Consider the following 10,577-nt stretch of genomic DNA (forward strand, 5'->3'; position numbering starts at 1 on the left):
GTGTAGGAAGTATCTTGGATGGAGGAACAGGTAGAGTGCATCCTTCCTTTCGAAAGGAACTGTGACAGATATCTCACTGTGTGCAATCCCTTCCTAGAAACAACTCCATCTTTCTCTTAAGGAGAGCACAGTAACCAGGGACAGAAGGATGTTTGGCATAGCCTGGCAGAAAAGAAAGGAGAGATGAGTGTTTGTAATATTTCCAGTAATTTTGTTAACTTCTGGTTTCTCCCACAGTGAAGGAGATAGCTACTCTAAAAGCCAAACTATGCTTTTGAACTGTGTAGTGTGTGAGAGCATGTTTGCTTTCCATTCTAGGCAAAAAATGTATTCCCTATGATAATAGCTTTTTAGAGGTTTTCCTCATTACTTAAGAGAGTATTAGTTCCCTAGTCCTACAATATTTCAGCTTTGGGCAGATAGAATAAGTAGCAGTACTGATGTAAAAGCGAATACCTTTTTGTAAAGGTTGAAGGAAGACTTCAATTTCAGGCTTTCATCTGGGATAAAATGTTGGCCTAAGTCCCAAGAGGTGTCAAGACACTCCTCTCCCTCTTTCCTTCTACACTAGTCACAGACTGTCTGCCTTTTCAAAACACTTCTCTTTTTTGTTAAAATATATACAGTACTTCAGAAATAAATAATGGTCTCTGTCCTAAGGAATGTCATCTAACTAACCCCCTCAAATGTGGCCTTGATACTGGGTACACACAGCTAGAGGGGGAGGAAAGAGAAAGCCGGGATTATAGTTGAGTAGAGTCATACCAGGAATAAACTTGTTCCTCTGTGATTTGCGTTGGGCACTGTGCCTCTGACTTGTACACTGTAAATCTGTTTTATTTATCTTTTTCTTCCCTTCACTTTCCATTTTGTGAGCAGAAGGTCAATGTAAGAGCAAGAATAGAGAGCGTAGGAGTGGGAAGCTAGTGTACTTAGCTTTGGAGGAGGCATTTTGGGAAATGTTGCCAAACTGACATGAATGATGCTATCTGTTCCACAGTACTTGAGAGACTTACAGTGACTTCTTTGTTATTTATCAGGGATAAAGAGGGGTAAGTGTAAGTGAGAGAGGAAACCATTTGTTTAGCCACTTCTGTTACTGTCCAGGACTAAGCAGGGAACATTTTTCTAATAGTGCTGTGATCATTTACAAATGTTCTCATTCCACATTAGAAAATAAATCAAGACCCTACTTTCCCACCACCATGACAATCACAAACCTCCTGAACACACAGTGAGAGATTAATGTATCTAAAAGCTTGGTAACGAAGACACTTAAAATGTAGGAGCTCCAGATTCAGATTATTTCTCTACCTAATTCAAACCAATGTTTACACTAGAGCCTTAAGATAATATTGCCTTATTACAAGGCTGTATGCTAATCAGTTATGTCTTACTATATGTTGGAGCAGAAGTGCTGTCCTGGAGCTAGAAAACCTCCCTTAACAGGCAATCCATCAAAACTGATATACTAGCCTGAAAAGCTTGGGTTTTGGCAAATCAGTATTTATCAAACCAGTTTCACTGAAAAATCTTCAAGCAGTTTCATTGCTGATGGAGATTTAATGAGGCAAAGTGCCTATTGTGCATGTTAATTCTCATTGAACTGTTAAAACAGGCTAAAAGAAATGTCTGTAGGCAAGAGAGAAAAACAAACAGCATTGTCTAGACATAAAAGACATAAAGCAAATACTTTGAAGGGAATGACTGTTTTACAAGAAAACTCTAAGAAGACAAAAAAGAATATCTTGAAAGATTCTGTTCTTTAAGATGAGCACTGGTCAGGTAACCTTTTGTGTCATGCATTGCCTATTTGGAGTCCAAGTAACTTTCTTGGAAATTTGTAATTCCTTCATTTGCTGATTCTTCAGATGTTAGTAGTTAAATGTCAAAAAACTATAAGGAATACAGATAACATCCTGAAATAGTGTTCACCAAAAACCAGTTTTAATAATTTTTCGAGTCTCAGATCTTGTGGTTGGACTCTAGGTTAATACATTCTGCTTATAACTATGGGCTGATTCAACCATCAGTTTTGAGATTCTGGTGACATTCTTTCTAACCCAAACTGAGTATTAAGGAGAACTTTCCTCTTCGGTACCTTACTGCACTGAATAAATTTGGGAGCATCTGAAGGAGGAAAAAAAAACTTAGAGTATTTCTCCACTTTGGGATCCTAGATGGTTTCTGTTCTCCTGGTATCAGAGGTCATGATTATTTGAGATACTTTAGTCTGTCATAGCGTATACATCAATTGCAGTGGCAAAGCTTAGAGAAAATGGAAAAGAAGAGCAGTAACACATGGTTTGCAAAGTGTAGGGAGGAAAGTAATCCTAGGGCTACTTTGTAAAACCTCATTTTTGTTTTTGACACTCTTCAATAACTACTTGAACCTCCACAAGGCTAAACACACTCTCCACCAGTTGTTATTCCTCTGAGTAAGATATAAACAATTACTAGATCTTGATATGCCTGAAAATAACTGACAAAAAGAACCAAAGTAAGGACAAAATTCTCCAAAATATCCTTGTTTATATGTTTAGTAAACAGAGCTTCTAGGACTCCAGTGGTTTTAGATAATTCTTGTTGGATGTTTAAAAGGCTTTATCAGCCTCAGCAGTATAGAAATATATGTCCCCTGTCAACTAAAATCTTCCTGGTTTCCTGCTAGTGAGTTTTACTCTCTGTCGAGTCGGATGTCTTGAGGGATAGATGTGGGCTTTTTCTGGTTTGACACAGGCATGGTGCTCTGGAAGATCTTTAGATCTGCATTAGTGCTTACAATCCCTTCTTGGGATGTTCCTACCTCTCTTTTCACATTCCTGTCCCCCTCAACTTTTAGCCCCTAAACAGAAACGCTGGCACAGTCTCCAGCTGTAAGTGCCTGCTGTGAGGTAGGAGGGATTTGGAAACAGCTGTTGTCTAGGGAGAAGAACGGCTGGTCAGCACTGAAATTTCAGAGAGAGCTTGGGTTGCAGATCACAGATTCAGAGAGCTGCTGGATGCTGTATGAGGTGCAGCACTGACCCCTGTACCCCCTCTTATAAATAGACCTCGGTTGTGTGTGACTTCTGCTCACTCAGGTAGCACTGCATTACAACTTTGCATTTCTAACTTCTGCACTTAGCAAGAACATCCTGGCTTACAGGGAATGTGTTATAAGCACTTTTATTGTGAACACTTGGATTGAGAATACTTCTTTGTCAGCATGCAGACTTTCAGTTCTGTTGAGGGCACCTTTGACTTAAGGCACCAACCTTCCAGAGAGGCCTAAGACAGATACATATTGCTATTGTTTTCTGTGCAATCACTCAGAGAAGCTGTTCAAAAATGTAAGTCATTCACATGTGCATTCAGAGATGTGATAGAAAGTGAAATACTCAGTGTGGTTTGTAATTGTGTTTATATAAGTACAACCTCTTCCTGTGTCAGAACAGATTTTTGCAAACAAGAGGGCAATGATTCAGTTCCAGGGGAAGACTGACAAAATAAACCCTAGCTTCCACTGACCTGATGCAGTGCCGAACAGTGTCCTACCCTGGGAAAATATTTCCTGCTTCATTTTCATAAATATTTATGTAATTCCTTCTGGGAAACATGGCTTCTTCAGAAAACTGAACATGCTGCTCCCTGACATAAATTTAACTATTTGTTTACACATGAGAGATTATGGGCATCTACCCAGCCTTAGATTTTTACATTCTTATCTCAGGCATTTCTGTCTTGTAGAGTTGTTCTTCAGTCTCCTCCTAGAAATCGAATCATGTCTTGAGCCATGGAGCTTAGTTCTGGCTCTGGAATTTGAACATCCCTGATGCTCTTTGGAGAGTTGTTATTTTGGGCTGCAGAAATAAGAACCAAATTTAATGTTCTGTCTGAAATCACAGTTCTGTCCTGCATAGTTATGCCCTTCCCATTCTGGTTTGAGGCTCCTTTCTTTAAAAAATAATCATGTAAGCAATTAAACAGAGGATTACATGGCTAATGAAAATATTTCTATTTAGAAGTAGACCTGTACACATGGCTGTGAACTGAAATAGCTCTTGTGTGCAGTCTTTTGTGTTTGCTTTCTAAATTTATAATACAGACTAGTGGCAAAGTTGTGCACAAGTTTCCCCAAGAGAACAGGTATAATCCCCACTATGACAAACTGAAAAAGGTTGATTTTGCTCTCTTTAACATTTTTTAAGAGAACAGAAAAAACACTGACATTGAAGCACAGACTGACAGAACCTCGTACAAAGCCTTGTATTAGAGCAAAGCTGAGCTTTGCTTTCCAGCATGATCACAACCATTCCATGAAGTGGTGAACGGTGTGGGGTGCTCTGGAAAAACCATGTGGTGGGTAGCAGACATAGTCACAGGAGGTGGCAGATGTTAAGATTGTGCCCAGGATAAAACACATAAGGGAATAAGTGGTACCTAGGGGATGTGTGACCTGGGGGTTTTATATGAAACCTGTTTATCATGCAGAGCAATGACAAAGCTTCAAAACACAAGCCCTGCCAGTCCTACAGGATCTTAGTCCCCTGGTGCTAGAATTCAGCTGCATTGCAGCTGAATGCCTTGCATTACTCGTTTAACCTTATAGGTTATTATTATACAGAACATCTAAATTTATAATTACTTAGTTTATCTTTTTATTTCCTTTTCAGTCCAAACGCTGCTTCATATTTTCCAAGCAGAGCCACAGCCAAACAGCTTTTATGACTTTCTTCAGCATTTTGCAAAAGAAACACCAACAGACCAGGAGGCAGCTACCTACCCCAGAAGATTTATGAGATCATCCAGCAAAAAGGAAAGGCAATGATGTGAGGAAGATGAGAGTGGGAGACCCACTGAACAAGGAAAGGTCCAAAGGAAACCAGAGAAAGCTTAAAGACCTGCCTCCTAGCTCATAGTCTCCTGGCCTTGGCCACTACCTGAACCTTGTTACTAAATGTGTCTCAAGACATCTGCACTGCTCAGTGAACTCTGTCTTGCATCCTGAATTGCTTCCCTGGTGCCTGGGGACTCACAGTTTGGGTAACATGTATCGTAACATTGGTTTTATGTGTGTGTGGGTGTCTTTTTGGGAAGAGAAAGAAAATTTGAACCTCATTCTCTCACCTTTCTAGTAATTGGTGCCAGACTGTTTGGTAGTGATGGGGAGGCAGGCTGATGGTGCTGGCTTATTTTCCACTTGACAGCATCACAAAACTAAAGGAAAAAACCCTTTATTCAGTTTGTACTCAGAAAGTTGTTTGTTTTGTTGTGTTTGATTTGGGTTTTTCCTTTAACCTACTAATGTATTAGTCTTCTTACAACTTCAAATTTTATGTAATTAAGGAAGACTTTAAAGTGATGGGTTTTCCTCCTCAATTCTGATTATTGCTTTTAACCTGTAATTTGGAGACCAGAAGGCTGGATTACCCTCCCATGTCATATGCATGCCTCTGAATTACACAGAATTACAGAATCACAGAATATGCTGGAAGGGACCCACAAGCATCACTGAGTCCAACTCCTGATCCTGCACAGGACCATCCCCAAGAGTCACAGCACATTCCTGAGAGTATTGTCCAAATGCTTCTTGAACTCTGTCAGGCTTGGTGCTGTGACCACTTCCCTGGGGAGCCTGTTCCAGTGACCAACCACCCTCTGGGTGAAGAACCTCTTTCTAATATCCAACCTAAACCTACCCTGACACAACTTCACGCCATTTCCTCAGGTTCTGTCACTGGTCACCACAGAGAAGAGATCAGTGCCTGCCCCTCCTCTTCCCCTCACAAGGAAGTTGTAATTGCAGTGAGGTCTCCCCTCAGTCTCCTCTTCTCCTGGCTGAACTGACCAAGTGCCCTCAGCCACTCCTCACATGGCTTCCCCTCATGGCCCTTCACCATCTTTGTTGCACTCCTTTGGATGCTCTCCAATAGCTTAGAATCTTTCTTTTATTGCTGTGACCAAAACTTCACACAATATTCAAGGTGAGGCCGCCCCAGTGCAGAACAGAGCGGGACAATCCCCTCCCTCGACCGGCAGACAATGCTTTGCCTGATGCCCCCCAGGACATGATTGGCCCTTCTGGCTGCCAGGGCACTGCTGACTCATATTCAACTTGCCATTGATCAGGACCCCCCAGGTCCCTTTCCGTGGCACTGCTTTCCACCATCTCATTCCCCAGTCTGTACATACATCCAGGGTTGCCCCATCCCAGGTGCAGAATCTGGCACTTTCCCTTGTTGAACTCCTTATGGTTGGTGATTGCCCAGTTCTTTGAATTGTGGATACTTGCTTAGGTGTACAATGTGGTGTCATTATGGCTGGTTTTTAATTTAATAGTTTAACATATAAATTACAGCACTAACACAGGCTGGATAAAAGGACTGCTGTGACTTCTACCTTTTGGAGTAATTCACATCACTTGGAACTACTGCTGAACTACCTCTGGCAAATAAAAAAATGAGCTACAGGGCTGATAAAAAGATTTCTGAATAGTAATGACTTTGCCATTGGTGGGAACTGTTGAGAACTACAAAGCTTTCAACCCTTTTCCCCAGCGCAGGATTCTCTTAAACTTCAGGTTTTTGTTTGTCTCATAGGAAGTGACACCTACTAAGATGCTTTGCTTTTTAATCTACCTGCTCTCTGGCTGCAGCAATGTAAGTATAGATATGGAAGAAAGGCTCATAAGTCAGCACAGTATTTCTCACCACCGAAAACTGGTGCATGGTTTTGTTTAGTATGTGAAATTTTATGACAGCATTCAAAAGAATTTATGAGTTTACAAGTAAGATTAAATCAGTTCCAAAGACAGTGTCGGACTATGTCCAACACTGTCAATAAAATATTATATAGCACTGTTATTTCTCCAAGGGTTTTGGAGATTCCAACTTTACTCTCATGGGATTTGCTGTCACTTTCAGTCTAAGGAACAGGAAATTGCCACAATCTGCTAGGTGCTTGCAATTTGGTCATAGCAGCTGGAGGAAACAGTAGATCCCAGAAGGTTCTTGTCCTGTGCTGTGGCAAAGAGGTCTTACCCCTTGGGAAGTTCAAAGCACTTCCCTAATTTCTTACCAGCCAGAAGCAGTTAAGAATAAACCTGAGCTTATGAGCTGTCAGATTAATGGTAAGAGATTTCCTCTAATCTTAACTGGTCCTCGGCTTTATAACACAGAAGAGATTTGCCATGCAAAGCATCCACAGTGCTGTGCCACACATCAGTTGTTCCCTTTCCAAAGAACAGCAACCTAACCAAAAGAGTAAAGGCTATGGAAAGGGCAAGCAGAGTGTGAATGCACAACCCATCCTTTAGAAACCTGATTGCTCTTCTTCCTCTCCTCCTTTTTCTTTTCTGGTGCAACATATGTCTTAATTTCTTGGCAATGAAAAGTACTTCACACAGTGGAGGAGGCTATTTGGCTGATATCAGAGGCAATTCCAGCTTCATGCTGTTGACACGGTCCATTAACTGTTGAATCTGTGCAGACTCCAGCCATGCTGTTGCCTCCGCATTCCTGGGCTTGGATTCGTGCCCTTCCTGCCCACAGCCAGTGTGTGCACATGACTGCTTGGCTGCCCACCCCAGTACCCATGCAGTGTGATGGCGTGGTGCCTGCTCACAGAAGTGGGAAGCCAATTTCACAAGGGTACAGATGAGCACTGGAAGTGGATTTAGACTGGCATCCTGATCAATGCTGCCTGTGCCAATTCCCCAGCTGGAACTGGCTCATTTTCAATGATAACTTTGAAAATAAAATTTAAAAAAATTTAAGTTTAATCAATCTGAAAGTGAATTACTGTCATTTAGCACTAGGAAGAGATTCACGTGTTTTCCTTTAAGGAGAATTTGTGGTGGGGAATGAGTCAGTAAGTGTGAGTCTTTCCCTGTGTGCAGAGCAAATCGTGTCCCCTGGGATGTGATGACTGTACCTGCCCTCAGGCTGTGCCATACAGGCTGGAACAGGTTCAGTGAGTGCCGCTCCATGGCAGGGAGGGTGATGGAGTTAGAAACGGAATGCTGAGCTTCCCTTTCTCAAGGACACAAAGGGCAAGAGCTGAGATTTATTGACTAGAGCCCCTCAACATCATGGCATTACAGCTTTATACCTCCAAAGATTTGCATCAACCAGCATTTAATAAATAGTAAGGAACAGGGACTTGCAGTAGTAGAGCAAGGAAACAAAGGAATCAAGCAACCTTAAAAAGTAAGCAGGGATGACAAAATGAGAAGTTATGATTTATCTGTTTTTCTAATTACATGAGATTATAACCAAACTAGAAACATCTGCTGCTTTGATTTTGCTGCTCCTGGAATTCCTCAGTCCTTTCCTCCTAAGTGGAAGATTTCAAGTGAGCAGGGACTGGCCTGAAGAAATCCATAAATCTATATTCATTACTTAGGTTTTCTGCTTGTGCTGATTTAAAGATTTGGCTGTTTTGATTTTCTTTGGATTAGCTGAGCTCAAGGGAACTCTCCAAAGAAATGTGCCATTGGTTTCTTGTATGTGGTTTCTTATGTGATTCAATGCATTAAAACTTCCATGCAGGCAGTCATTAATTGTCAAAACCAAAAATACCCCTAGACTCCTATCTGCAATTATCCATACTGTGATACATTTGGGACACATTATGGTTTCTGTCATTAAGAAGGCCTCCTTGTAATGCCCCATCATGGATAAAACCTAGTCACAAAAATGATGCATATGGACAAAATATAAAGTGAAATTATGGGTTTCTATACTGAAGTGGAACCTACCAATGGTGCTCATGCCGGACACGAATGACACACAGAACAGAACTGTTAGTAAACAGAGGGAAAGCTATAAATATGCTTAAGATGAGACATAACACATTGTTTTAAGTGACAAACTTTGTTCTAAAAGAAAGAAGAAAGATCACAAATCTAGACAGACAGCACTGCTCAAAGTTATATAGCCGCATGATTCATTCCACAAAGAAATCAATGTCAGAATGACATTTTTCTTCAGGCAGTACTGGCAGCTGCCCGTAATTTGGGTAAACTTTCTCTGCCCTATAAAAACAAACCATCAAACCAAAAGGTAACCACTGAAACAGCTACCACTCAACCAAAAAAAAAAAAAGTATTTTAAACAGAGCACGACATAAAACTGCATGAGTCAATCTACCGTAAACTTTCGGCAAATAGGATGTGTCATTGAGATCAACTTCGGTGTTTCCAATGAATATAGGTTTATACAGCAGGCTTTTTAGAAACAGACTTTGCTCCAAATAGTAATTCCCTTCCTTCAATAAACCCTGACTGTCTGCAACTAGTTATTTCTCCTGTCCTGATACAGACAGCCAAAATAACTGACCTGTAAACAGAAGCCTATGGAGCTAGATTAATTACGAGGATTACATGTAGTATACAGAGCTTTTAAAACCAGAAGGGAACATTATGATGATCCCAGCTGGCTTCCTACTGTTGTGGTGGGGGGTGATGTGAGAGGCAGAGAAGGCCTTGACAGTAACTAAAATATCTCTGAGCTATCAACATGGTTTCCAGCACAAATCCAAAATGCAGGCTTATACTAGTTACTGTGAAGAAAATTACCTCTATCCCAGTCAAAACCAGCACACTGCTGTGGTTTAACCCCAGCAGCCGCTTGCTCACTCTCCCACCTGAAGGACCGAGGACAGAATCAAAAAGGCAAAAGCCAGAAAACTTGCAGGTTGAGGTAAAGACCGTTTAATAAGGAAAGCAAAAGCCATGCAGACAACCAAAACAAAACAAGGAATTAATTCCCTGCTTCCCATGGGCAGGCAGGTGTTCAGCCAGGAGAGCAGGGCCCCATCACACATAACAGTGACTTGGGAAGACAAATGTCATCACTCTGAATGTCCCTCCACTTCTTTCTTCTTCCAAGCTTTATATTCTGAGTGTGATGTCATATGATCTGGAATCTGCCTTTGGTCAGTTAGGGTCACCTGTCCTGGCTGTGTCTCCTTCCAGTCTCCCATGCACCCCCAATTTCCTTGGCCGCTGTGGCAGTACAAAAAGCAGAAGAGGCCTTGTCTCTGTGTAAGCCCTGCTCAGCAATAACAAAAACATCTCTTTGTTTGTGCTATATATCAATAGCACAAATCCAAAACAAAGTCCCATACTACCCACTGTGAAGAAAGTTAACTGTACCTCAATTAAAACGAGCATGCTTATGTATCGTAAGCATTCAAATTTCACTGAATGATTACTGCTCAGAGTTGCTGGTGATGATGGGAAGGTGTGTTTTCTCTATTTAACTACTTCAAGTGAGTGAAAACACACTACAACATTCTGGTGGCTAGTTGCCATTGTTTTGTAACATATTTAGTAAGTTATATTTAATATGTGTCCCTGTTTAAATGAACAATTATATTTGAAGTATTTATAGCTTTCTCTCAATTTCAGGCCCAAATGCCAACTGTTCTACATCCTATATCCTAAAAATTAATTTCTGACGTGATCTCAAAGTGTTACGCTTCTTACCAATGAAATTTTGCAACCCACAAGAATACGTGTTTCTTTGTTTGCTTCCATTGGACAACGGTCCTGAGGCCCAGTGTTTTAGCTCGCTTCAGCATGTAGTGTTCTT

This window comes from Empidonax traillii, unplaced genomic scaffold (genome assembly GCF_003031625.1).
Source record: "Empidonax traillii isolate 1590-97213 ecotype Southwest subspecies unplaced genomic scaffold, ASM303162v1 scaffold157:size2224338, whole genome shotgun sequence".
Lineage (NCBI taxonomy): Eukaryota > Metazoa > Chordata > Aves > Passeriformes > Tyrannidae > Empidonax > Empidonax traillii.